Raw genomic sequence first — 23844 nt, forward strand, 5'->3', positions numbered from 1 at the left:
AAAAAAACATCAATTGCTTAAATTCAGAATGAATAAAACCTTTTGAATGAATCATTTTAAAGGTTCCATGAGTCATTAAAAAGATTAAAAAATTAAATGATTCTTGCGCACATTCTGGTTGTTTCAGTGTCATATAATAATCCTTTAATTAGCATAAACACAATCTAGATATTATTAGATAAAACAGACACAGGGCATCAGATATGCCAGATGAACCTGACAGACCAGAGTTAATTCATCACAGACTGAACTGAAGCAGATCTGAATCAGAGTCAAATGAACTCACCTGCAGAAGCTTTAGGAGTGTGCAGATTCTCTCACCTACATCTTCCGGTGTTTCTCCTGTAGTTCATAAGAGGAGAAATAAACACAAATGACTCAAGTTGTCTTGTGAGAATGATACAGATGTACACCACTAATGAATATTTAATATTGCGTAATCATTTACTGACTCCCATGCCATTTTTGTAGATATAAAATGAGCAACATTCCCTGAATTAATCTGAATCTTTTTAAAGGAGTTTTGAAAAAACTAAATGATTGAATCATTGAATCCCTGTGGAGGAATCTGTTTTGAATGAGTCAGTGATTCATTGATTGAATCATTCTGAAAGAATTTGTTTTTAAACCAGTTGCGAATCAATAAATCTATTTTAAATGAGTCAGTGTGTCATTCATTGAATCATTCTAAAGGAATCTGTTTTTGAATAAGTTCTGAATCATTCTGAATCAATCAATCTGTTTACAATGAGTTAGTGTGTCATTCATTGAATCATTCTAAAGGAATCTGTTTTTGAATAAGTTCTGAGTCATTCTGAATCAATCGATCTGTTTTCCATAAGTCAGTGTTTCATTCATTGAATCTCTCTAAAGGAATCTGTTTTTGAAGGAGTTATGAATCATTCTAAAGAAGTCTGAGTTATGAATCATTCTAAATGAATCTGTTTCTGAAGGAGTTATGATTCATTCTAAAAGAGTCTGTTCAGAGGGAGTTATAAATCATTCTAAAGGAGTCTGTTTTTGAGCATCTCAATGATTCAGTCATTGAATCATTCTGAATGAATCTGTTTTTAAACAAGTTTTGAATCATTCAGAATCAATCAATCTGTTTTAAATGAGTCAATGTTTAATTCATTGAATCTTTCTAAGGAATCTGTTTTTGAACAAGTTCTGAATCAAACAATCTGTTTTCACTGAGTGAGCGTTTCATTGACTGAATCATTCAGAAAGAATCTGTTTTTTGGAAAAGTTCTAATTAATTCTAAATTAAACAATCAGTGTTAAATGAGTCAGTGTTTAATTGATTAATTCATTCTAAAGGAATCGTTTTTTGAAGAAGTTTTGACTCATTCTGAAAGAGTCTGTTAAACATATCAGTGATTCATTGAATCATTCTAAAGGAATTCGTTTTTAAAAAAGTTCTGAATCATTCTGAATCAATCAAACTGTTTTCAATGAGTCTATGTTTCACTGATTGAATCATTCTGAATGAATCTGCTTCTGAATAAGTTCTGGATCATTCTGAAGGAACCAGTCAAATCATTAATTGAATTAATCTGTTACTGAACAAGTTATAAATCATTCTGAAGGAGAGGTATTTTATGAGTCAGTGATTCATTCATTAAAAACAGTCAATTGCTTAATTTATGAATGAATCGGCCTTTTTGAGTAAATCATTTGAATGATTCACTCTTTAAATCATTCTTGCACACATTCTGGTGCATTCAGTGTCATTTATTTAGCCACACTAAGCAAATAATCCTTTAATTAAAAAAATATTCAAACCATTATTTGTCAATATGAGACGCCTCTAAATATTAGCATCATGTTGGTCTTCTTCAATAAATAACTAATGTAAGATGTGACAGTCTTCTCTTAAAATGCTCTCTAGCTGATGTGTGATGAAGTCTTTGTCCTGTTCCTCCACTTGATGTGATGTTTCTGTGAGTGTTCTGCAGTTTGAGCTCGTGTTTAATGAAGGCCGATGGTGTTTTATTACCGTCACTCTCGCTCTCGCCTTCCAGGACTCTCAAATCAAGTGTTCCCATGTGTTGCTCCTGGCTGATATTTTCATTAAGTGTATTCTTATCAAATAATGAAGTCAGCAATCTGGCTCTTCCCAAATGCCATTACTTCACCGATGAAAAGCTTTCCAGGGGAGATTCTGGTTTTCAGACGGGCTAATTTGAGGAGCGTTCGCTGAGAAGATCACGCAAGGAGGAATCACACTTTCTTATTCTGACAAAATGCAGATTTAATTGCTTGAATGCTGCTTTTTTAACTTTTAACATGCATTAATTAATCACAGGCAAGAAATTTGGTTGGCCATTTAAAATGCATAGTGCTTTACCATAAAACGTTGCATTTAATTAATATGATTAAACAATTAATGCAATAATTAAATTATTTGTAAAGGAAAATATTTTCTTTACTTTTTTTCAGTTATTTAAGTGACTTTGAACGTGGCATGGTTGTTGCTGCCAGACGGGCTGGTCTGAGTATTTCAGAAACTGCTGATCTACTGGGATTTTCATGCACAACCATCGCCAGGGTTTACAGAGAATGGTCCAAAAAAGAGTAAATATCCAGTGAGCGGCAGTTCTGTGGGCGCAAATGCCTTGTTGATGTCAGAGGTCAGAGGAGAATGGCCAGACTGGTTCCAGCCGATAGAAAAGCAACAGTAACTCAAATAAGCACACGTTACAACCGAGGTCTGCAGAAGAGCATCTCTGAACACACAACACGTCCAACCTTGAAGCAGATGGGCTACAGCAGCAGAAGACCACACCAAGTGCCGCTCCTGTCAGCTAAGAACAGGAAACTGAGGCTACAATTCACACAGGCTCACCAAAACTGGACAATAGAAGATTGGAGAAACGTTGCCTGCTCTGATGAGTCTCCATTTCTGCTGACACATTCAGATGGTCGGGTCAGAATTTGGGGTCAACAACATGAAAGCATGGATCCATCCTGCCTTGTATCAATGGTTCAGGCTGGTGGAGGTGGTGTAATGGTGTGGGGGAGATTTTCTTGGCACACTTTGGGTCCATTAGTATCAATTGAGCATATATATATAGTACACCCCTCACAAATCTCTATGCTATACAATATTATATTTGTGCATATACATCAAATTAGTCACTACTGAAGCCAAATCTGGAGCTAATCTAATAATCTAATCTAATAACGATAATTAGTACATCCAAATTCATATGTTAGAGAAAAAAATTAAATACAAAATTTTAAAAAGCAAAAGACGAGAGAAGCAAAATAAAAGTTACAAATTGTTGAAATTTTTTTGTTTGCATTTTTTTGCAATATTTTTGCTTGAATTTAGTTGTCATCTTATTATTTCTAAAGATGTTCTGCGACAAAAATATAATTTTAATAAATATATCTCCTTAACAAACCTGTTTTGTTTAAATGCAAATTTTTGTTTAAATAAATTTTTATTTTCGAAAAGGTGTGTACAGAATTATGCTATATATATATATATATATATATATATATATATATATATATATATATATATATATATATATATATATATATATATGTATGTATTAAAATCTTATTTATTGTATTAAAACATAAATAAATAAAAAATTAAACATAAAAAAACGATTAGATTGATTAGAAAAAAAACTTTGCATATCAGAATATTGTATATCAAAATATTAATTCTAAATTAATTATTGTGAAAATAAATTACTAATGGCAACGCGGTGATGCAGTAGGTAGTGCTTTCGTCTCACAGCAAGAAGGTCGCTGATTCGAGCCTAAGCTGGGTCAGTAGGCGTTTCTGTGTGGAGTTTTGGAGTTTGCATGTTCTCCCTGCATTCACATGAGTTTCCTCCGGGTGCTCCGGTTTCCCCCAAAGTCCAAAGACATGCGGTACAGGTGAATTGGGTAGGCTAAATTGTTCGTAGTGTATGAATGTTTCCCAGAGATGGGTTGCAGCTGGAAAGGTAAGTTGGCGGTTCATTCCGCTGTGTTGATCCTAGATTAATAAAGGGACTAAGCTGAAAAGAAAATGAAAGAATGAATGGATTATTAATTTCCATGTATTTACATTATGCAATTTATTTTCGATATTTTGTATATAAATAATTTACAAAGTTTGATAGGGTAAAACTAAATCGAACAAACAATTCAGTAATATATGTATTATAATTCCCTGTATGTGGAATTAGTACTTTGTTATTATTATATTTATTCAGCAATATTTAGATGAAATTTAATGCTAAATTCTTAATTATAAATTAAATTTAAACTTAATCAGAAATTTAAGTTCTAAAACAAAAGCAAAAATATAATTATAATAGGGGCGAAGCCGTGGCGCAGTAGGTAGTGCTGACGCCTCACAGCAAGAAGGTCGCTGGTTCGTGCCTCGGCTCAGTTGGCGTTTCTGTGTGGAGTTTGCATGTTCTCCCTGCGTTCGCGTGGGTTTCCTCCAGGTGCTCCGGTTTCCCCCACAGTCCAAAGACATGCGGTACAGGTGAATTGGGTAGGCTAAATTGTCCGTAGTGTACGAGTGTGTGTGTGTAAATGTGTGTGTGGATGTTTCCCAGAGATGGGTTGTGGCTGGAAGGGCATCCCCTGCGTAAAAACTTGCTGGATAAGTTGGCGGTTCATTCTGCTGTGGCGACCCCGGATTAATAAAGAAACTAAGCCGACAAGAAACTGAATGTATTAATTAATTATAATATTTAAGTTGCCACATTTGACTCTTTAAATGTACATATATATCTATTTGTGATCTATACTTAAAAAATAAATATGCAAATATGTGCATAATACAAAACTCATGCATTAAAACAAACACAGTGGTCTTTTGCTTTAATAACATAACCAGCATTATGACTGAAACAAATGTAATAAACGCAATACATCTGAACGCACATGCAAACAATTTCAGCGAGTTTAGCGTCCACAAAACAGAAGCAGCAGATGTAGGCGAGTTTTCCTGAGCACATGAGCGGTTTGTGTATATGCGATATCTGATTTGAGACATTAATATTCACCTCCTCCTGATAATCGCAGCACGCGGCGTGTGATTTGTTTGCATTGATTAAGTGACAGGAGCTGTCGCCACCCTAAAGCACGGTTATTAATTATTTTCCTATTGATATCATAACTGAATCAACAATGATTTGAGCAAGTGAAAGGGATTCCTCTCATCAGATGCATTACAAAGCTTGCGATTTTAATCAGGATGGCATTGCTGTAAAATCTTTAACGCTTTAATCAATCTTTAATCTTTCCAGACAGCCCACTTTAAATCTTTTATTTATAAGAATAATTGATTGGCTGCTTTTGCTGGAGTTTGGTGGCGAGGGCACTTTGTTTGTTTGTTTGTGTCTTGTGAAATATCATGTGCTTTCAGCAACAGTCCAAAATCATTCGCTTTATAATACAAAGAAAGCGATTCAAATGCATTTATCGGACAGGTTTACTGCAGATAAACTTTCCCTTCATGCCATCTTTTGAGCTATGAAAGAGTAGTGTGTAATGCAGATCAAGAGCACAGTAAAATAACTTATATTATTTAACAAAAAATACATAAATTAAGGGTGTCAAAATTAATCGTTTCTTCAGTGCACCGCGATGCAGACACGGACAATTCGGTATCGGTTCAGTAATAATCATAACCGGTTATTACTGACGTCATTTACCTCATATGCGCTCTGTCGCGAGGGAGGCGAGTGCGAGTATTTACAACACTCTAACCGTACGTTCACACCGAAAGCGGTGAGAGCGTCCAAGGTCGCTCTGGCCGCCCTGGCGACAACGCTGTCTGCCTTCAGCTCCGGCGGCGAGAGCGTCAAAACTCGCTACATTGATCTCGTACTTAAAGGAGCCGTTGCAGCATATCAGTTACATTCCTGCATAAGACATGTTTTTAGCGTGAAAATTTTGCGCACTTCTTATCAAATTCATATAACAATGGAAGATCAAGTTGCGTGTGGTGTGGCTTTGCTCTATTTATCCAATATGTGTCCATATGTCTGAAATATCCTGAAGCAGCTATACTGTTTTGTACTGTCACATCGCGTGAGATTCCCGCTTTTTAAAGATAAATTTATATAACATTAATGAGCATCAGTAACTCGCCAGTAACTTATTTAATGTATGTTCCTGTAAGAAAACATTGTAAATAATTGGAAATCCGGCGACCGCAATAATCAAACCCTTGGGAACAACTGTGGTCGGAACCAAAGTTCACAGGTCTGTGTTCCCTAAACTGCTATCAAGCGGTGGACGTCTTCATTCTGATTGCTTGCCGCCGAACCGCGTCATAGCTCATTACCATAAAGTTGACTTCATTTCAACTCTCCTCGACGCTCATGCCGGCGAAGACGCGCCGCGCTGCTCCTCGCCGCTTATCGTCGCCTATCGCCGCCGGCTCTCATTGAAAATGAATGACTTCCGGCTACTTTGACGCTCTCGCCGCTTTCGTTGTGAACGTACGGTAATGCTGTTCACACCAGACACGGAACGCACGGATAAATCGCGCTATTCGCGCGTAAGTAGCCGCGTGAACATTTGAGGTTACTCGCTTTATTCGCGCGTCAAACCCGCTTCATTTGCGTGTCAAATTCACTTCAGAACAGACGCGGATTCGCATGATGGGCAGGGCTTCTGTCTGCCCCGTGACTCTAGCTTCATAGCTAAAGGGCTAACATGGATTTTATGAAGAAAATAACAGTGTTTATGTGCTTTATGAAGGATGATAAACAGCGTCGATACGTTTAGAGTCCACTTCATCCTTTCAGAGGTGCATCCAGCTCTTTAAGCTCATAGACTCCTCCAGAAACTGAACCTGGCTGATGGAGGTTTTCAGCGGTGCTTCTGACTGAGCCCAGCCCAGTTTGATGAACTTCTTGTCGGTGTCTGCTGGGGGATTTCTCCTGGGACACCGACAACAGGCGATACGTCACAATCACGCCTCCACAAGAACAAGCTCCTGATTGGTTAACGCGGCTTTCAGATTTTCGAACTCGAGTGATTCACGCGAAATGCGCATTAAGCGCATCAAACGCGCAAAACGTTTAATTCGCGCCATGCCATTCGCGCGTATCGCGCCGCAGGATGTCTATTCGCGCGTTTGCTTTGACTTCGCTGTGATCACAGCTGTTGCCAATCAGTGTCACTTATCTGAAGAGTGCAGCGCGCAAGAGCCAATCGCAACCGTTTTGTTGAGGGTGTGACCAATCAAAGAGGTGTAAGAGAACTAGACAAGAATCAGAAAGCGAGCTGGATATTTATATTTGTTTATATTATTTGCTAAATGCTCGTGTTGTTTAAAGGTACAGTTTATATATCTGACTGTTTGTATTAAATGACAAAATTATATAACAAATAGTTTATAAATATATTCATATATTTTAATACAAGAACTGCTGTTAAGAAGAAAATATAAAACTGTGTATGAAAAGCATCGTCAATGCACCGTGATGCACCGAGATATCGAATTGAACCGAATCGATGGCATGATAATCGTAACCGAACCGTGAGACCAGTGTAGGTTCACACCTCTAGCATAAATGCTTACAGTTTTTATTGTATTGATACAATTTCCATTTAATTTAATCCAAATGATGCTGCCAATATATGACAATAAAGGATTGATTGCAAATACACCAAATCATTACAGCTGAAGTCAGAATTATTAGCCCCCCTGAATTATTAGCCACCCTGTTTCATTTTTTTCTGTGGTAGCTTGGCAACAGGGTCGTGACGTCAACACACAGAATCTGTCGGCACAGTTCAGCACGGTTGTCTCCGTGCGGAGAATTCCAGGCCGAGATAACGAGTTTGTTATCGCGACGCGCCGTTCCAGGCTTAGTGAAGAAACAACCGTAACCGTACCGAAGTGTTCTAAGAACCATTTGGCATGATAGTGGAAAAGCAGGCATCTGTAGTGTATACTGTTTAATAATCAATTTAAAGGGCACCTATGGTGAAAACTCTGCTTTTCAAGCTGTTTGGACAGACATTTGTGTATATATAGTGTATAGCAGGGGTCACCAACCCTGTTCCTGGAGAACTACCTTCCTGCAGATTTCAGTTGCAACCCTGACCAATCACACCTGTTTGTAATTATCAAGTGCTGCTTTAGGTACTATTAATGGGTTCAGGTGTGTTTGATCAGGGTTGGGACTGAATGGGGTATATGCCGCAGCATGCTAATAGGACTTTTAATTTGCCAGTAACCTGGGTTAAGCGCTTCCGGCGAATTGAATGCCAATGTAAAATCCGGTGCGTTTAAGGTCTGTTTTCTTTAAAAATCAGCGATCTCCACTAGCTGAGTGATATCCGATATAAAGTGGGTCTCAGATTGTACAAGAAGCACTGCATTAAATTACATTTTCCCCGCCATATCTTTATAATACGAGCATTTATTTTACCCCAGTATATTCAATGGAGCTTCTGCGTTAGCCTGCCGATTCTGACGGGCCCGTGCGAGTAAACAGCTTTTTGTCTCGTTTTACGCTTGAGCAACCAAATAAATGCTAAAGTTTATTGAACTGAATGTATTTTAATGACATTGCAGCATCGATGCTGTATAAGGAACCGTATAAAATGGAAAAAAGTTCACAATAACAGGTCACCGGAAGTGTATCAGCATGGGAACAGCACTAGCTCGGCATATACCCTATTCTGCAGGAAGGTAGCTCTCCATGAACAGGGTTGGTGACCTCTGGTGTATAGACTGTCATATTGAGGTGATATAAACACACACAGTCCTTATTTTTCAATTTAACAACATAAAATCGGTGGACCAATTGGAGCAGTTTTCAGACCGACCGCAACTTTACGTAGGAGAGCGGTCCCCCCGCCCACCAATATTGATTGACAGCCTCGCGTCACGATCATATCCTCAGTTTCTTGTTTCACGTCCGCCATTTTCAGCGTGTGAGTCAAAGAGATATCGCTAAAGGAACACCCTTGCTCTATTTTCTGATGATAGGCTCATTGGGCTCAACACAATAATTTGATAATTCACCACATTATCGCTCTGATCTGAATTATTGCTTGTACCTTTTGCGAGTTTCGGAGTTCTGGGCGTGGGTTTCTGTCAGGGTGCATGCGGCGGAGCTTCAGCTCGGCGGCTGCGGCGCCGTTATGTTTGCCCTGGTGGAGGCCTGTGTTTGGAGTTCTGGAATGTGTGGCGTGATGATTCGGGACACTTCATGTTTCTGCCGCGTCACTGAGAGTGTCTAGTGTGCCGTGTCACGGCGCATTCGGTGCCTCAGTCAAAGTTAATTCAGTGTGTGCGGTTATCAGTCACAGCAGGAAGGTCGCAGGTCGCTGTTTGGATTTTGCATGTTCTCCTCATGTTGGCGTGGGTTTTCTCTGGGTGCTCCAGTTTTCCCCACAGTCTAAAAGCATGCTCTGAATTGTGTAAACTAAATGGAGTAAATGTGAGAGTGTATGGGTGTTTCCCAGTGTTGGGTTGCGGCTGCAAGAGCCTCCGCTGTGTAAAACATATGCTGAATAAGTTGCCGGTTCATTCCGCTGTGGCGACTCCTGATGAATAAAGGAACCAAGCCGAAAACAAAATGAATGAATGAATATTGTTATAAAATGCAGTGATTTTTTAAATTTAATAATTATAGAATTATTTATTTATGAATTAATAAAGCAAGATTATAATATTTACAATGAATGTACAAATTGCTCATTTTGTTTATTCGAATACAATTGAGGTAATAATTTTGCCCTTAAAATGGTGTTTAAAAAATTAAAAACTGCTTTTATTCCAGCCGAAATAAAACAAATCAGAATTTCTCCAGAAGAAAAAATATTATCAGACATACTGTGAAAATTTCCTTGCTCTGTTAAACATCATTTGGGAAATATAAAAAAAAGGAAAAAAATCAAAGGGGGCTAATAATTCTGACTTCAACTGTGTGTGTGAGTGTGTTTTCTGTGAGCTGTGAGTCAGTGTGTTTCCTGTAAGCTGGGTGAGTCAGTGTATGTTTTCTGTGCTCTTGGTGTGTGTTTTCTGTGGGCAGTGTATGTTTTTTTGTACATGTGTGTGTGTGTGTGTTTACTGCGAGCTGTGCATGTTTTCTGTAAACTATGTGTGTGTGTTTACTCTGAGCTATGTGTGTGTGTTTGTGTGTTCTGTGCCTGCACCTGTGTGTGTGTGTGTTTGTGTGTGTGTGTGTGCATGTGTATGTGAGCTGTGTGTGTTTTCTGTGCACGATGTGGGTGAGTTTGTGTTTTTTGTGAGCTGTGTGTGTGTGCATGTATGTCTGTGTGTTTTCTGTGCACCGTGTGTGTATGTGTGCATGTATGTCTGTGTGTTTTCTGTGCACCGTGTGTGTATGTGTGCATGTATGTCTGTGTGTTTTCTGTGCACCGTGTGTGTTTGTGTGCATGTACGTCTGTGTGTTTTCTGTGCACCGTGTGTGTATGTGTGCATGTATGTCTGTGTGTTTTCTGTGCACCGTGTGTGTATGTGTGCATGTATGTCTGTGTGTTTTCTGTGCACTGTGTGTGTTTGTGTGCATGTATGTCTGTGTGTTTTCTGTGCACCGTGTGTGTATGTGTGCATGTATGTCTGTGTGTTTTCTGTGCACTGTGTGTGTATGTGTGCATGTATGTCTGTGTGTTTTCTGTGCACTGTGTGTGTATGTGTGCATGTATGTCTGTGTGTTTTCTGTGCACTGTGTGTGTATGTGTGCATGTATGTCTGTGTGTTTTCTGTGCACCGTGTGTGTATGTGTGCATGTGTGTTTTCTGTGCACTGTGTGTGTATGTGTGCATGTATGTCTGTGTGTTTTCTGTGCACTGTGTGTGTATGTGTGCATGTATGTCTGTGTGTTTTCTGTGCACTGTGTGTGTATGTGTGCATGTATGTCTGTGTGTTTTCTGTGCACTGTGTGTGTATGTGTGCATGTATGTCTGTGTGTTTTCTGTGCACCGTGTGTGTATGTGTGCATGTGTGTTTTCTGTGCACTGTGTGTGTATGTGTGCATGTATGTCTGTGTGTTTTCTGTGCACTGTGTGTGTATGTGTGCATGTATGTCTGTGTGTTTTCTGTGCACTGTGTGTGTATGTGTGCATGTATGTCTGTGTGTTTTCTGTGCACCGTGTGTGTATGTGTGCATGTATGTCTGTGTGTTTTCTGTGCACCGTGTGTGTATGTGTGCATGTATGTCTGTGTGTTTTCTGTGACCGTGTGTGTATGTCTGCATGTACGTCTGTGTGTTTTCTGTGCACCGTGTGTGTATGTGTGCATGTATGTCTGTGTGTTTTCTGTGCACCGTGTGTGTATGTCTGCATGTACGTCTGTGTGTTTTCTGTGCACCGTGTGTGTATGTGTGCATGTATGTCTGTGTGTTTTCTGTGCACCGTGTGTGTTTGTGTGCATGTACGTCTGTGTGTTTTCTGTGCACCGTGTGTGTATGTGTGCATGTATGTCTGTGTGTTTTCTGTGCACCGTGTGTGTATGTGTGCATGTATGTCTGTGTGTTTTCTGTGCACCGTGTGTGTTTGTGTGCATGTACGTCTGTGTGTTTTCTGTGCACCGTGTGTGTATGTGTGCATGTATGTCTCTGTGTTTTCTGTGCACTGTGTGTGTATGTGTGCATGTATGTCTGTGTGTTTTCTGTGCACCGTGTGTGTATGTGTGCATGTATGTCTGTGTGTTTTCTGTGCACTGTGTGTGTATGTGTGCATGTATGTCTGTGTGTTTTCTGTGCACTGTGTGTGTATGTGTGCATGTATGTCTGTGTGTTTTCTGTGCACCGTGTGTGTATGTGTGCATGTGTGTTTTCTGTGCACCGTGTGTGTATGTGTGCATGTATGTCTGTGTGTTTTCTGTGCACCGTGTGTGTATGTCTGCATGTACGTCTGTGTGTTTTCTGTGCACCGTGTGTGTATGTGTGCATGTATGTCTGTGTGTTTTCTGTGCACCGTGTGTGTTTGTGTGCATGTACGTCTGTGTGTTTTCTGTGCACCGTGTGTGTATGTGTGCATGTATGTCTGTGTGTTTTCTGTGCACCGTGTGTGTATGTGTGCATGTATGTCTGTGTGTTTTCTGTGCACCGTGTGTGTTTGTGTGCATGTACGTCTGTGTGTTTTCTGTGCACCGTGTGTGTATGTGTGCATGTATGTCTGTGTGTTTTCTGTGCACCGTGTGTGTTTGTGTGCATGTATGTCTCTGTGTTTTCTGTGCACTGTGTGTGTATGTGTGCATGTATGTCTGTGTGTTTTCTGTGCACCGTGTGTGTATGTGTGCATGTATGTCTGTGTGTTTTCTGTGCACCGTGTGTGTATGTGTGCATGTATGTCTGTGTGTTTTCTGTGACCGTGTGTGTATGTCTGCATGTATGTCTGTGTGTTTTCTGTGCACCGTGTGTGTATGTGTGCATGTTTGTCTGTGTGTTTTCTGTGACCGTGTGTGTATGTGTGCATGTATGTCTGTGTGTTTTCTGTGACCGTGTGTGTATGTCTGCATGTACGTCTGTGTGTTTTCTGTGCACCGTGTGTGTATGTGTGCATGTATGTCTGTGTGTTTTCTGTGCACCGTGTGTGTATGTGTGCATGTATGTCTGTGTGTTTTCTGTGCACCGTGTGTGTATGTCTGCATGTACGTCTGTGTGTTTTCTGTGCACCGTGTGTGTATGTGTGCATGTATGTCTGTGTGTTTTCTGTGCACCGTGTGTGTTTGTGTGCATGTACGTCTGTGTGTTTTCTGTGCACCGTGTGTGTATGTGTGCATGTATGTCTGTGTGTTTTCTGTGCACCGTGTGTGTATGTGTGCATGTATGTCTGTGTGTTTTCTGTGCACCGTGTGTGTTTGTGTGCATGTATGTCTGTGTGTTTTCTGTGCACCGTGTGTGTATGTGTGCATGTATGTCTGTGTGTTTTCTGTGCACCGTGTGTGTATGTGTGCATGTATGTCTCTGTGTTTTCTGTGCACCTTGTGTGTATGTGTGCATGTATGTCTGTGTGTTTTCTGTGCACCGTGTGTGTATGTGTGCATGTATGTCTCTGTGTTTTCTGTGCACCGTGTGTGTATGTGTGCATGTATGTCTCTGTGTTTTCTGTGCACTGTGTGTGTATGTGTGCATGTATGTCTGTGTGTTTTCTGTGCACTGTGTGTGTATGTGTGCATGTATGTCTGTGTGTTTTCTGTGCACCGTGTGTGTATGTGTGCATGTGTGTTTTCTGTGCACTGTGTGTGTATGTGTGCATGTATGTCTGTGTGTTTTCTGTGCACCGTGTGTGTATGTGTGCATGTATGTCTGTGTGTTTTCTGTGACCGTGTGTGTATGTCTGCATGTACGTCTGTGTGTTTTCTGTGCACCGTGTGTGTATGTGTGCATGTATGTCTGTGTGTTTTCTGTGCACCGTGTGTGTATGTGTGCATGTATGTCTGTGTGTTTTCTGTGCACCGTGTGTGTATGTCTGCATGTACGTCTGTGTGTTTTCTGTGCACCGTGTGTGTATGTGTGCATGTATGTCTGTGTGTTTTCTGTGCACCGTGTGTGTTTGTGTGCATGTACGTCTGTGTGTTTTCTGTGCACCGTGTGTGTATGTGTGCATGTATGTCTGTGTGTTTTCTGTGCACCGTGTGTGTATGTGTGCATGTATGTCTGTGTGTTTTCTGTGCACCGTGTGTGTTTGTGTGCATGTATGTCTGTGTGTTTTCTGTGCACCGTGTGTGTATGTGTGCATGTATGTCTGTGTGTTTTCTGTGCACCGTGTGTGTATGTGTGCATGTATGTCTCTGTGTTTTCTGTGCACTGTGTGTGTATGTGTGCATGTATGTCTGTGTGTTTTCTGTGCACCGTGTGTGTATGTGTGCATGTATGTCTGTGTGTTTTCTGTGCACTGTGTGTGTATGTGTGCATGTATGTCTGTGTGTTTTCTGTGCACCGTGTGTGTTTGTGTGCATGTACGTCTGTGTGTTTTCTGTGCACCGTGTGTGTATGTGTGCATGTGTGTTTTCTGTGCACTGTGTGTGTATGTGTGCATGTATGTCTGTGTGTTTTCTGTGACCGTGTGTGTATGTGTGCATGTACGTCTGTGTGTTTTCTGTGCACCGTGTGTGTATGTGTGCATGTATGTCTGTGTGTTTTCTGTGCACCGTGTGTGTTTGTGTGCATGTACGTCTGTGTGTTTTCTGTGCACCGTGTGTGTATGTGTGCATGTATGTCTGTGTGTTTTCTGTGCACCGTGTGTGTATGTGTGCATGTATGTCTGTGTGTTTTCTGTGCACCGTGTGTGTTTGTGTGCATGTATGTCTGTGTGTTTTCTGTGCACCGTGTGTGTATGTGTGCATGTATGTCTGTGTGTTTTCTGTGCACCGTGTGTGTATGTGTGCATGTATGTCTGTGTGTTTTCTGTGCACCGTGTGTGTTTGTGTGCATGTATGTCTGTGTGTTTTCTGTGCACCGTGTGTGTATGTGTGCATGTATGTCTGTGTGTTTTCTGTGCACCGTGTGTGTATGTGTGCATGTATGTCTCTGTGTTTTCTGTGCACTGTGTGTGTATGTGTGCATGTATGTCTGTGTGTTTTCTGTGCACCGTGTGTGTATGTGTGCATGTATGTCTGTGTGTTTTCTGTGACCGTGTGTGTATGTCTGCATGTATGTCTGTGTGTTTTCTGTGCACCGTGTGTGTATGTGTGCATGTATGTCTGTGTGTTTTCTGTGACCGTGTGTGTATGTGTGCATGTATGTCTGTGTGTTTTCTGTGCACCGTGTGTGTATGTGTGCATGTATGTCTGTGTGTTTTCTGAGTACTGTGTGTGTATGTGTGCATGTATGTCTGTGTGTTTTCTGTGCACCGTGTGTGTGCATGTATGTCTGTGTGTTTTCTGAGTACTGTGTGTATGTATGTGTGTGTGGTTTCTGTCTCCAACTCATTGTCCCGAACACTTGAGGATCCGTGTCTTTGTTGTTCCTCCAGAAGGCCTAGTGATTGTTAGTGCATGAGTGTGTGTGTGTATGTGTGTGTACAGCAGCATGTGTGTGTGATAACCGCGCGAGCAGCGACCCTCGGCTGTGTCTTAAGAGGATTTGTAGTGTTGCCGGTGTCACCAGGTTATCGCTCCAGATAGCCTACGCCGTGTTCAGTCGACAGCGTGGAGTAATCGCACTGACCTGCAGAGCCCAGGAGTGTGTGTGTGTGTGTGTGTGTTATCAGAGCGTCCGGAGCCACAGATAGAGCTGTAGAGCGCAGACCGAGGCCGACACGACCCACTGCAGCATCCACGCTTTCAATACCTGCATACATTTTCATACACACACACACACACACTTTAAAAAATATCCGTAATTTAACAATTTTCTATATTTTGTGATTGATGTTTATTATTATTATTATTATTATTATTATTATTAATTTATGTTTTTAATTGCATTTTGGGACTTTGATCTTTCCTATAAACAAAGTTTGATTATGAAAAGTTGGAAAAAGTGTAATTTTTAGCAGTTTAAAGTAGGGCTGCACGATATCAGAAAAATATGACATTACCAATATTTTTATTTTTCTGAGATATACACTCACCGGCCACTTTATTAGGTACACCTGTCCAACTGCTCATTAAATCAAATTTCTAATCAGCCAATCACATGGCAGCAACTCAATGCATTTAGGCATGTAGACATGGTCAAGACAATCTGCTGCAGTTCAAAGTGAGCATCAGAATGGTGGAAGAAAGGGGATTTAAGTGACTTTGAACATGGCATGGTTGTTGGTGCCAGATGGGCTGATCTGAGTATTTCAGAAACTGCTGATCTACTGGGATTTTCACATACAACCATCTCTAGGGTTTACAGAGAATTGTCTGAAAAAGAGAAAATATCCAGTGAGCGGCAGTTCTGTGGGCGCAAATGCCTTGTTGATGCCAGAGGAGAATGGCCAGACTGGTTCAGCTGATAGAAAGGCAACAGTAACTCAAATAAGCACTCGTTACAACCGAGCTCTGCAGAAGAGCATCTCTGAACACACAACAAAATTATATATATATATGTATATATTAGAGATGCGCGGATGGCGGTTACAGCCGCGGAATCCGCGGATAAACTGCGGATCGGGTGGATGACGTGACGAAAAATAATATTTTAATTAAGTTCAGGCGGGTGGCGGGCGGTTGTACTGTTTTTGTACACATAGCTGGCGCACCAACGAAAAAGCCTAGAACTGACTTCATAGAATGAGAGGAGGAATCGGATACACTAATTCTGGATGAAGTACAGAAGTCTTCATCTACAAACTTCCGTATAGACGGATCAGAAGAGGAAAATCTACTTCCTTTTGGGAGAAACAAGGCAGTCATTCCCACGTCTACAGCACCTTGCCAAGAGAATTCTATGCATTCCAGCAACAAGTGCTGCGAGCGAGTGCTCCTTCAGCGCAGCAGGGCGCATTAGAGGCCAGGCGCTCTCGTCTGAATGTTGAAATGATGTGTCAAAATGCAATTTCTAGGCTACAATAATAAAAAAATTGTACAGTACAGTGCATTTAATTTAGGCAATTTTTTTTATTTTTGTCCCTGTGCGCCAATTCGAGACGGAGTTCACTGCTGATATTCTGAGAGCTTTATAGTGGTGCTTCTCATTTCTTATTTGTGTATCCTCGTTTCCTTTCCTTGCTTTCTTTCCTCGTCTTTCCACCCCTATAGGATGCGAGGGAAGGACGCAAGGAAAAGACTCAAGGACCGACCGAGGAATCGAATCGAGTGAAAAGACACGTCCTCGTATTGTTTAGCGTCACTTCAAAGCGTTAATTAATGCTGGATTTGACTTGCACGTTTGGATTAACTGCATGTCATTAAAGTCATTCTCTTTTTTCCAATAATCAATAAAGAAACATTTATTTAATAATAAAAAGGAATAAGCCATTCAAATAAAGAGCTCAGTCAGCAGATGACGGGCGGGTGCGGTTTTAAACTTTGGTCAAAAATGTTAGTGCGGATGGATGGCGGACGGATGATGAGTTTTGTGATGTGGTTGCGGATGAAATAATAGCCCATCCGCGCATCTCTAATATATATACATATATATATGTATATGTATATGTATGTATATATATATATATATATATATATATATATATATATATATATATATATATATATATATATATATATATATATATATATACAGTTGTAGTCAGAATTATTAGCCCCCTTCGATTTTCTTCTTCTTTTTAAAATTTTTTCCAAATGATGTTTAACAGAGCAAGGAAATTTTCACAGTATTTCCGATAATATTTTTTCTTCTGGAGAAAATCTTATTTGTTTTATTTCGACTCATTATTTCGACGATTCAGCTTTGCCTTTTCACAATACTAAACAGACGGTTCTGTACGCGTACCTTATGTGATGTGATGTGTTCAATTAAAAAAAAAAATTGATTTAGTTTTCTTAGTAATAAACATGCTTTTACACTATACTGTTTGTTTTAGTAAAGATACATGGTGGCAAAAAGCTAATATAAGAATTAAGTTCTTTAGCCTTTAGTGCCCTATTAAATTGCGTTGAGGTGAAAATTATGTTTTGATTTCTTTGACCATCATGGCGATGTTATTACCACAAATCTTTAACGTGCGCAAATGAAAAAACAGCAAAATAATATTAAGATTATCGTGCCGGTGGAGCACATCACCTGATTGTGAACTTGTAATCACCTAAACTGACTTTATCAGTAGGCTATTTCTTATTTATTACAGGCTGTGTTACAAATATATGACCAACTGCCACTTCATGTAAAACACTCTCATGTTTGAATAAATTAATTAAATAAATGGGCATATCCGCACGCAAAGTGAGCCGCATATTATTTATCGTCTGTTTATTTTCTCTTTTCATATATATATATATATATATTTCATAGTTATACTTCCCTCACTTCTGTGTATATACAGTTGAAGTCAGAATTATTAGCCCCCTTTTGATTTTTTTGTTCTTTTTTAAAAAATTCCCAAATGATGTTTGACAGAGCAAGGAGATTTTCACAGTATGTCTGATAATATTTTTTCTTCTAGAAAAAGTCTTATTTGTTTTATTTCGGCTAGAATAAAAGCAGTTTTGATTTTTTTTTAAACTATTTTTGGGACAAAATTATTAGCCCCTTAAAGCTACTTTTTTTATTGATATTCTACAGAACAAATCACCGTTATATAATATTTTGCCTAATTACCCTAACCTGCCTAGTTCACCTTATTAACCTAGTTAAGCCTTTAAATGTCCCTTAAAGCTGTATAGGAGTGTCTTGAAAAATATCAAGTAAAATATTATTTACTGTCATCATAGCTAAGCTAAAATAAATCCGTTATTAGAAATAGGTTTTTAAAACTATTATGCTTAGACATGTGCTGAAACAATCTTCCCTCCATTAAACAGAAATTATGGAAAAAAATAAACAGGGGCGCTAATAATTCAGGGGGGCTAATAATTCTGACTTCAACTGTATATATGTATGTTGTGTATGATGTGTATATTATGTGTATGACTTCACTGTGGACGGCAAAGTAAGAATTTCATTGCAAAAACGCGTAAACAAACAATAAACAAATTGAATTGAAGTTTCACAGTATTTCCTACAATATTTGTTTCTTCCTGTGCAGCACCCAGAGGAAACCCACACCAACCCAGGCAGAACATGCAAACTCCACACAGAAACACCAACTGGGACTCAAACCAGCGACCTTCTTTCAGTGAGGTGACAGTGCTAACAACTGAGCCACCGTGTCGCCCTACTGTAATTTGTCTTAACAATAATATTCACATCAGAAGCATACTAATGATGCTTGTATGGGTTTCCCAGTACTAGGCTGCAGCTGGAAGGGCATCCACTGTGTAACACATATACTGGAATAGTTGGCGGTTCATTCCGCTGTGGCGACCCCTGATAAATAAGCGACTAAGCCAAAGGAAAGAGAATAAATGGATGAAAAATGACAGTACATACTTCAATTTGCCCAGCACTGCATGTGTCCTTCATAGAGAAAAATCCCAGAATGCACAAGCTCAGAGAAGACAATCCATCTACAGCCAAACACAAAGAGAAAGAAACATCGATTTAACTCTTCAAATGCATAAAAAGTTGCCAACCAACAAAGAGTGCGTGCAGTAATGTGAAATCTGTATCGATATGATCTTTAGCTGTTGCATCAGATCTTGGCTGTTTTCTCCGGTCGGCTGTGTTTTCTCAGCTCGCAAATCTTTCAATCTTCCACCTAAAGTTTTTATTTCTTTTTCTTCTTTTCCCGCTGGCATTGATCATTGGGGCATAACCAATATGGAGGATTATCCATTCTATGGGCTGCTTATGGAAGCATTTTTCGCTCAAGGCAGCCATGCAAATTATTACTTACTGCCCTGTAAGCTGATAACGCAAATTAGATGCCTATTAAATGTGAACAATGTATATAGAATTAAACAGAGGGGGGAGAAGAGATGGAAAATGATACGTGGAGATGCTGAAGTCAAGTAAAACACAGTCTACGTGGACTTCTGTCAGTGTCCAGAAACATCTGTAATATGTGGAACGGAAATGGTTTCAGTGGAAATGGCGTCTTGCATGTATTTATTTTTGTTAAATATTATATTGTCAATATTGGAAATGGAAGCTTCAGACCTGAAAAAATGACTTTATCGTATGTTTGACTGTGGTTTTGAGTTAAATTAACAGTAGGGGGCAATATGACGACAACAACTTTTGTTTCTTTTCACACTAATGATATTTCAGACCCGCTAGTCTTTTCACGATAAAAATGACTGATTTTGTGGCAGTAATTTACAGAAATATGCGATTTTGTGATAAAAAAAATAATAATAAAAAAAAAATATATATATATATATATATATATATATATATATACACACACACACAGTTGAAGTCAGAATTATTAGCCCCTAATTATTTTTTTCTTCTTTTTGAAATATTTCCCAAATTATGTTTGACAGAGCAAGGCCATTTTCACAGTATGTCTTATAATAGTTTTTCTTCTGGAGAAAGTCTGATTTGTTTTATTTCAGCCAGAATAAAAGCAGTTTTTATTTTTTTTAATTTTTATGAATCATTTTAGGGACAAAATTATTAGCCCTTTTAAGCTTTATTTTTTCTCGATATTCTACAGAACAAACCCCTGTTATACAATAACTTGCCTAATTCCCGTAACCTGCCTAGCTAACTTAATTTACCTAGTCAAGCCTTTAAATGTCACTTTAAGCTGTATAGAAGTGTCTTGAAATATATCTAGTCTAATATTATTTACAGTCATCATGGTAAAGCTAAGATAAATTAATTATTAGAGATAAGTTATTAAAATTATTATCTTCTCTCCGTTAAACAGAAATTGGGGAAAAATTAAACAAGCGGTCTAATAAGTTAAGGGGGCTAATAATTCTGACGTCCACTGTATATATATATATATATATATATATATATATATATATATATATATATATATATATATATATAGTTTCTGTAAAAATTCCATATTCGTGTTAAATAAATTCTTATAATTATTTTTTCTAAACTTTGTGTTGATTTTTCAAATTGTGGTCTTCTTTGTTACACCTTTTCAGCAAAAATCCCTAGACTTTAATAAGGTCGTAACAATATCAATATATATATATATATATATATATATATATATATATATATATATATATATATATATATATATATATATATATATATATATACGGACGGACGGACGGACGGACGGACGGACGGACAGACAGACAGACAGATAGATAGATAGGTACATAGGTAGATAGATAGATAGATAGATAGATAGATAGATAGAGAGAGATCAGATTCAAAACCCTTTAAATCCATTTGACCACTTTTCTTGTAAAGAGCATTTTCTATCAGGCTCCTCCGATTAGGTTCAGAAGTTTCATTTTATATGTCATGATTAGGCCCACACGGAATCTGCGCGCGCAGAATTCTGCAGATTTTCCGCAGATTTTTAGCCCATCATTACTTCTTTTTATTTACTTGAGTAAATGTGTAAATCTGAATTTATTCAGTTTTTATTCAGTAATTTATTACTTTTTATTTCATATATTAATGGTTTAGTTATGATACTCCGCTGGATACTCCAAAAATAATTCTGCAGAAATCCGCAGATTTTTACCAAAATTCTCCACAGAAATAGCAGAAAACGTTCGCAGATTCCGTCTGGCCCTGGTCATGATAAGGTTATTAGCTGGTAAATAAAATACCTTTTTTCAAAAATGTCACTTTAGACAGTTCTTTGGTTTTTAACAAGGTCGATTTTCTTTTGCATCAAAACCAGCTGAATCCACATCTGCTTTTATTGCAAAAACCTCTAAATGCACCTATTGGGACAAGACAGTGTAATTAGCTGAAAATCACTAAAGATGCAATTAGAGAATATTTTACCAAACGTAAAACACATTACACACACGCCACCTAAAATATATAAATCTGTCAAGTAAGTGGCGGTTCCAAAGACTGTAAAATATATGGACGTAGTATCCGTGACGTCACCCATAGGTTTCTAAAGAGGGCAAATGAAGCCACAAGAAGGCGCGGGCAAACAAACAAACAAGGGCAAAGAGGCGGAGAGTGAGCGGAGCTACAGACACTGCTGGCATTTAGCTTGGACCTGGTTCAGACACACTTTACTTTGGAAACAGACACACTTTACTTGAGAAACGCTTAATACTTTATCACCTGCGACTCGTTTGTATTCTGACCACATGTGCTTGGTTGTACACTATATCAATAAGTGTTTAGTCTTTTAAAAACACTGTAGTTATACACAGAGCCACTAAGCATTGTTCTAATGATGTTTTTCAACAGGAGGAAAACGCGAATTACTTTTAAACACTTCAGATATAGTCTGTGTTAGTAAATGCAGGACTATTGATGTAATTCAGCATAACACTGTATGACAACGCTTCAGATGACGGTTCTAGAGCCTACAGCTAATCAATCTGACAGATTCTGGAGTGCATTACAGCTCTAAATATAAATGTAAACGATAAATGATCTTAAATAAAACAAATACATGTATAGAGATGGTATATAAGTATATAACTTTACTCACATGGGAATCGGAGGCCACGTGAATGGTTTGTGAGCACAATTAAGTGCACTCAGCATGCCATGCCATCCAATAATTGTAGGAAACAAGTCCAAAAGGCAGCTGACTGTGTAAAGCCACATAAAACAACACAGAAATACGATAAATATGCCGAGTTCAGTGGCTAATCTGCAGGATTCAGCTGAGGTGACGTGACGATGACCAACGAGACCTAGCTGTCACTCAAGTGGCCACGCCCTTAATTATGCAAACTTAATATAACTTAATATAAAGGAAATGGATGAGTTATAAAAAAAATTCACCCCCTCACAGTTGGGTCATGAGGGGTAATATTAGCTGTATTAACCAAAATCTTTTTTTGTACCAGGCTGTAAACACTTTTTTTTCTGCTGTAAAGTTGGCCATTCTAACAGTGGGCTCAATTAAAATTTGCTCTATTATAGAGCCAGGAGCGGCCAGGACTAGCGGAATTTCAGATGAATTGCAGTTTTAGTTACTTCCGTATTGACTTCCTGAGGGAGAGCGGGAGGTTGCCGCCTGGGCAGTTCATTCCGCTGTGATAAGAAAAAAAGAAGGAAAATATACACGACGCATCGCTAGTTCACTTAAGAGCGGCTGACGAATATGACATCATCGCTGTGTTTGCGGACGTTCATTTTGTGTGCACGCAGCATGATTTCGGCCGGCAGAGTGCGTGAATTTTTTTTGAGACCCGAGCAAACAGTTCGAGCGGCGCCACGTTTGATTTGAGTTGAATATAAATCACTTTGAAGAGATTTTGTCTGAAACAGGTACGACTGTACAGACACCTTTATGATCCGTGATCACAGAGATAACCAGATGACCAATAATTCTTAGCTAGAAATTACAGCAGCCGGAGAGTTATTACAACATAACAGACTCCTCCTCCCCACCATTTCCGTGTGCTCTGTCAAAACTGACAGCTGGAGGGGCGTGGCTAAGTATGTTAGTCCCGCCCACTACTTCAGACAGACCGATTCTGAGAATTTAACTCAAGACAAACAGGAAGTGCATTTTTAGATTACAATTAACGATTACGCAAGCAAACTATTGTTTTTATTTCTCTTAATGACATGCGCAGATGAATTGTTTACCACAAAACTTGCAATGTGAGCTAACACAATCGATATGTTTGGTTTTGACGTCATGTGTACTATAAAGCCAGCACCGTCAGCACTTATTCAGCCAATGCAGTGTTAGCGATGAAACCTCAAAACAAATTCAAAGTGAAGGCGACAAAACCCTTTAGTCATTGTCCTTTTGTCGCCGGTCAAACACACACACAAAAAAAAGCTTGGTCAAAATGAATTCCCCCCTCCTTCCCCCTCCCCTCCCTTCTGGCTCTTTATATTCATTAGATTCATTATGAGCCACAGAGGAGAGCCAGCAAAACAGCTTGTGATTTTTAGTTGAATTTGTGCCCCCTTTTTAGGCCAGCGGGGAAATTAAACTGGATGTCTACAGCCGGAGGGCTCTGACACGTCTGAATACACTAGAGCTGACCCAAAACCAGTCTGTTCTGGGGGAGGGAACTGCTTTAAATGATTAGTTTGCTAATGAAGCAACCAGTAGATTAGCTGAGCGTTTGACAGCATGATACGGTAACTCATCTGGGTCCCAGGACACTCTTTAAAGGGGTAGTTCACACCAAAAATTTGAATTTACTCACCCTTAAGTGGCCTTTTTTAATCTCTTTTATTCTATATAAAATATTTGCTAATATCAGAAATTAAATGATACAAATAAAAAATTATATTATTATTATCA

At 39.0% G+C, this 23844-nt stretch overlaps 1 long non-coding RNA gene across 1 annotated transcript in view; it reads right to left on the bottom strand.

Moving 5' to 3' along the window:
* Positions 1-18941: 18941 nt before the first annotated feature.
* Positions 18942-23844, bottom strand: part of LOC137496512 (uncharacterized) — a 104809-nt gene continuing 99906 nt past the window's right edge. Inside the window, exon 4 of the long non-coding RNA XR_011016924.2 lies at positions 18942-19018. This is a non-coding gene — a long non-coding RNA (uncharacterized lncRNA). The remainder of the gene's footprint in view (positions 19019-23844) is intronic.

This window comes from Danio rerio, chromosome 9, assembly GCF_049306965.1.
Source record: "Danio rerio strain Tuebingen ecotype United States chromosome 9, GRCz12tu, whole genome shotgun sequence".
In the NCBI taxonomy this organism is placed as follows: Eukaryota; Metazoa; Chordata; class Actinopteri; order Cypriniformes; family Danionidae; genus Danio; species Danio rerio.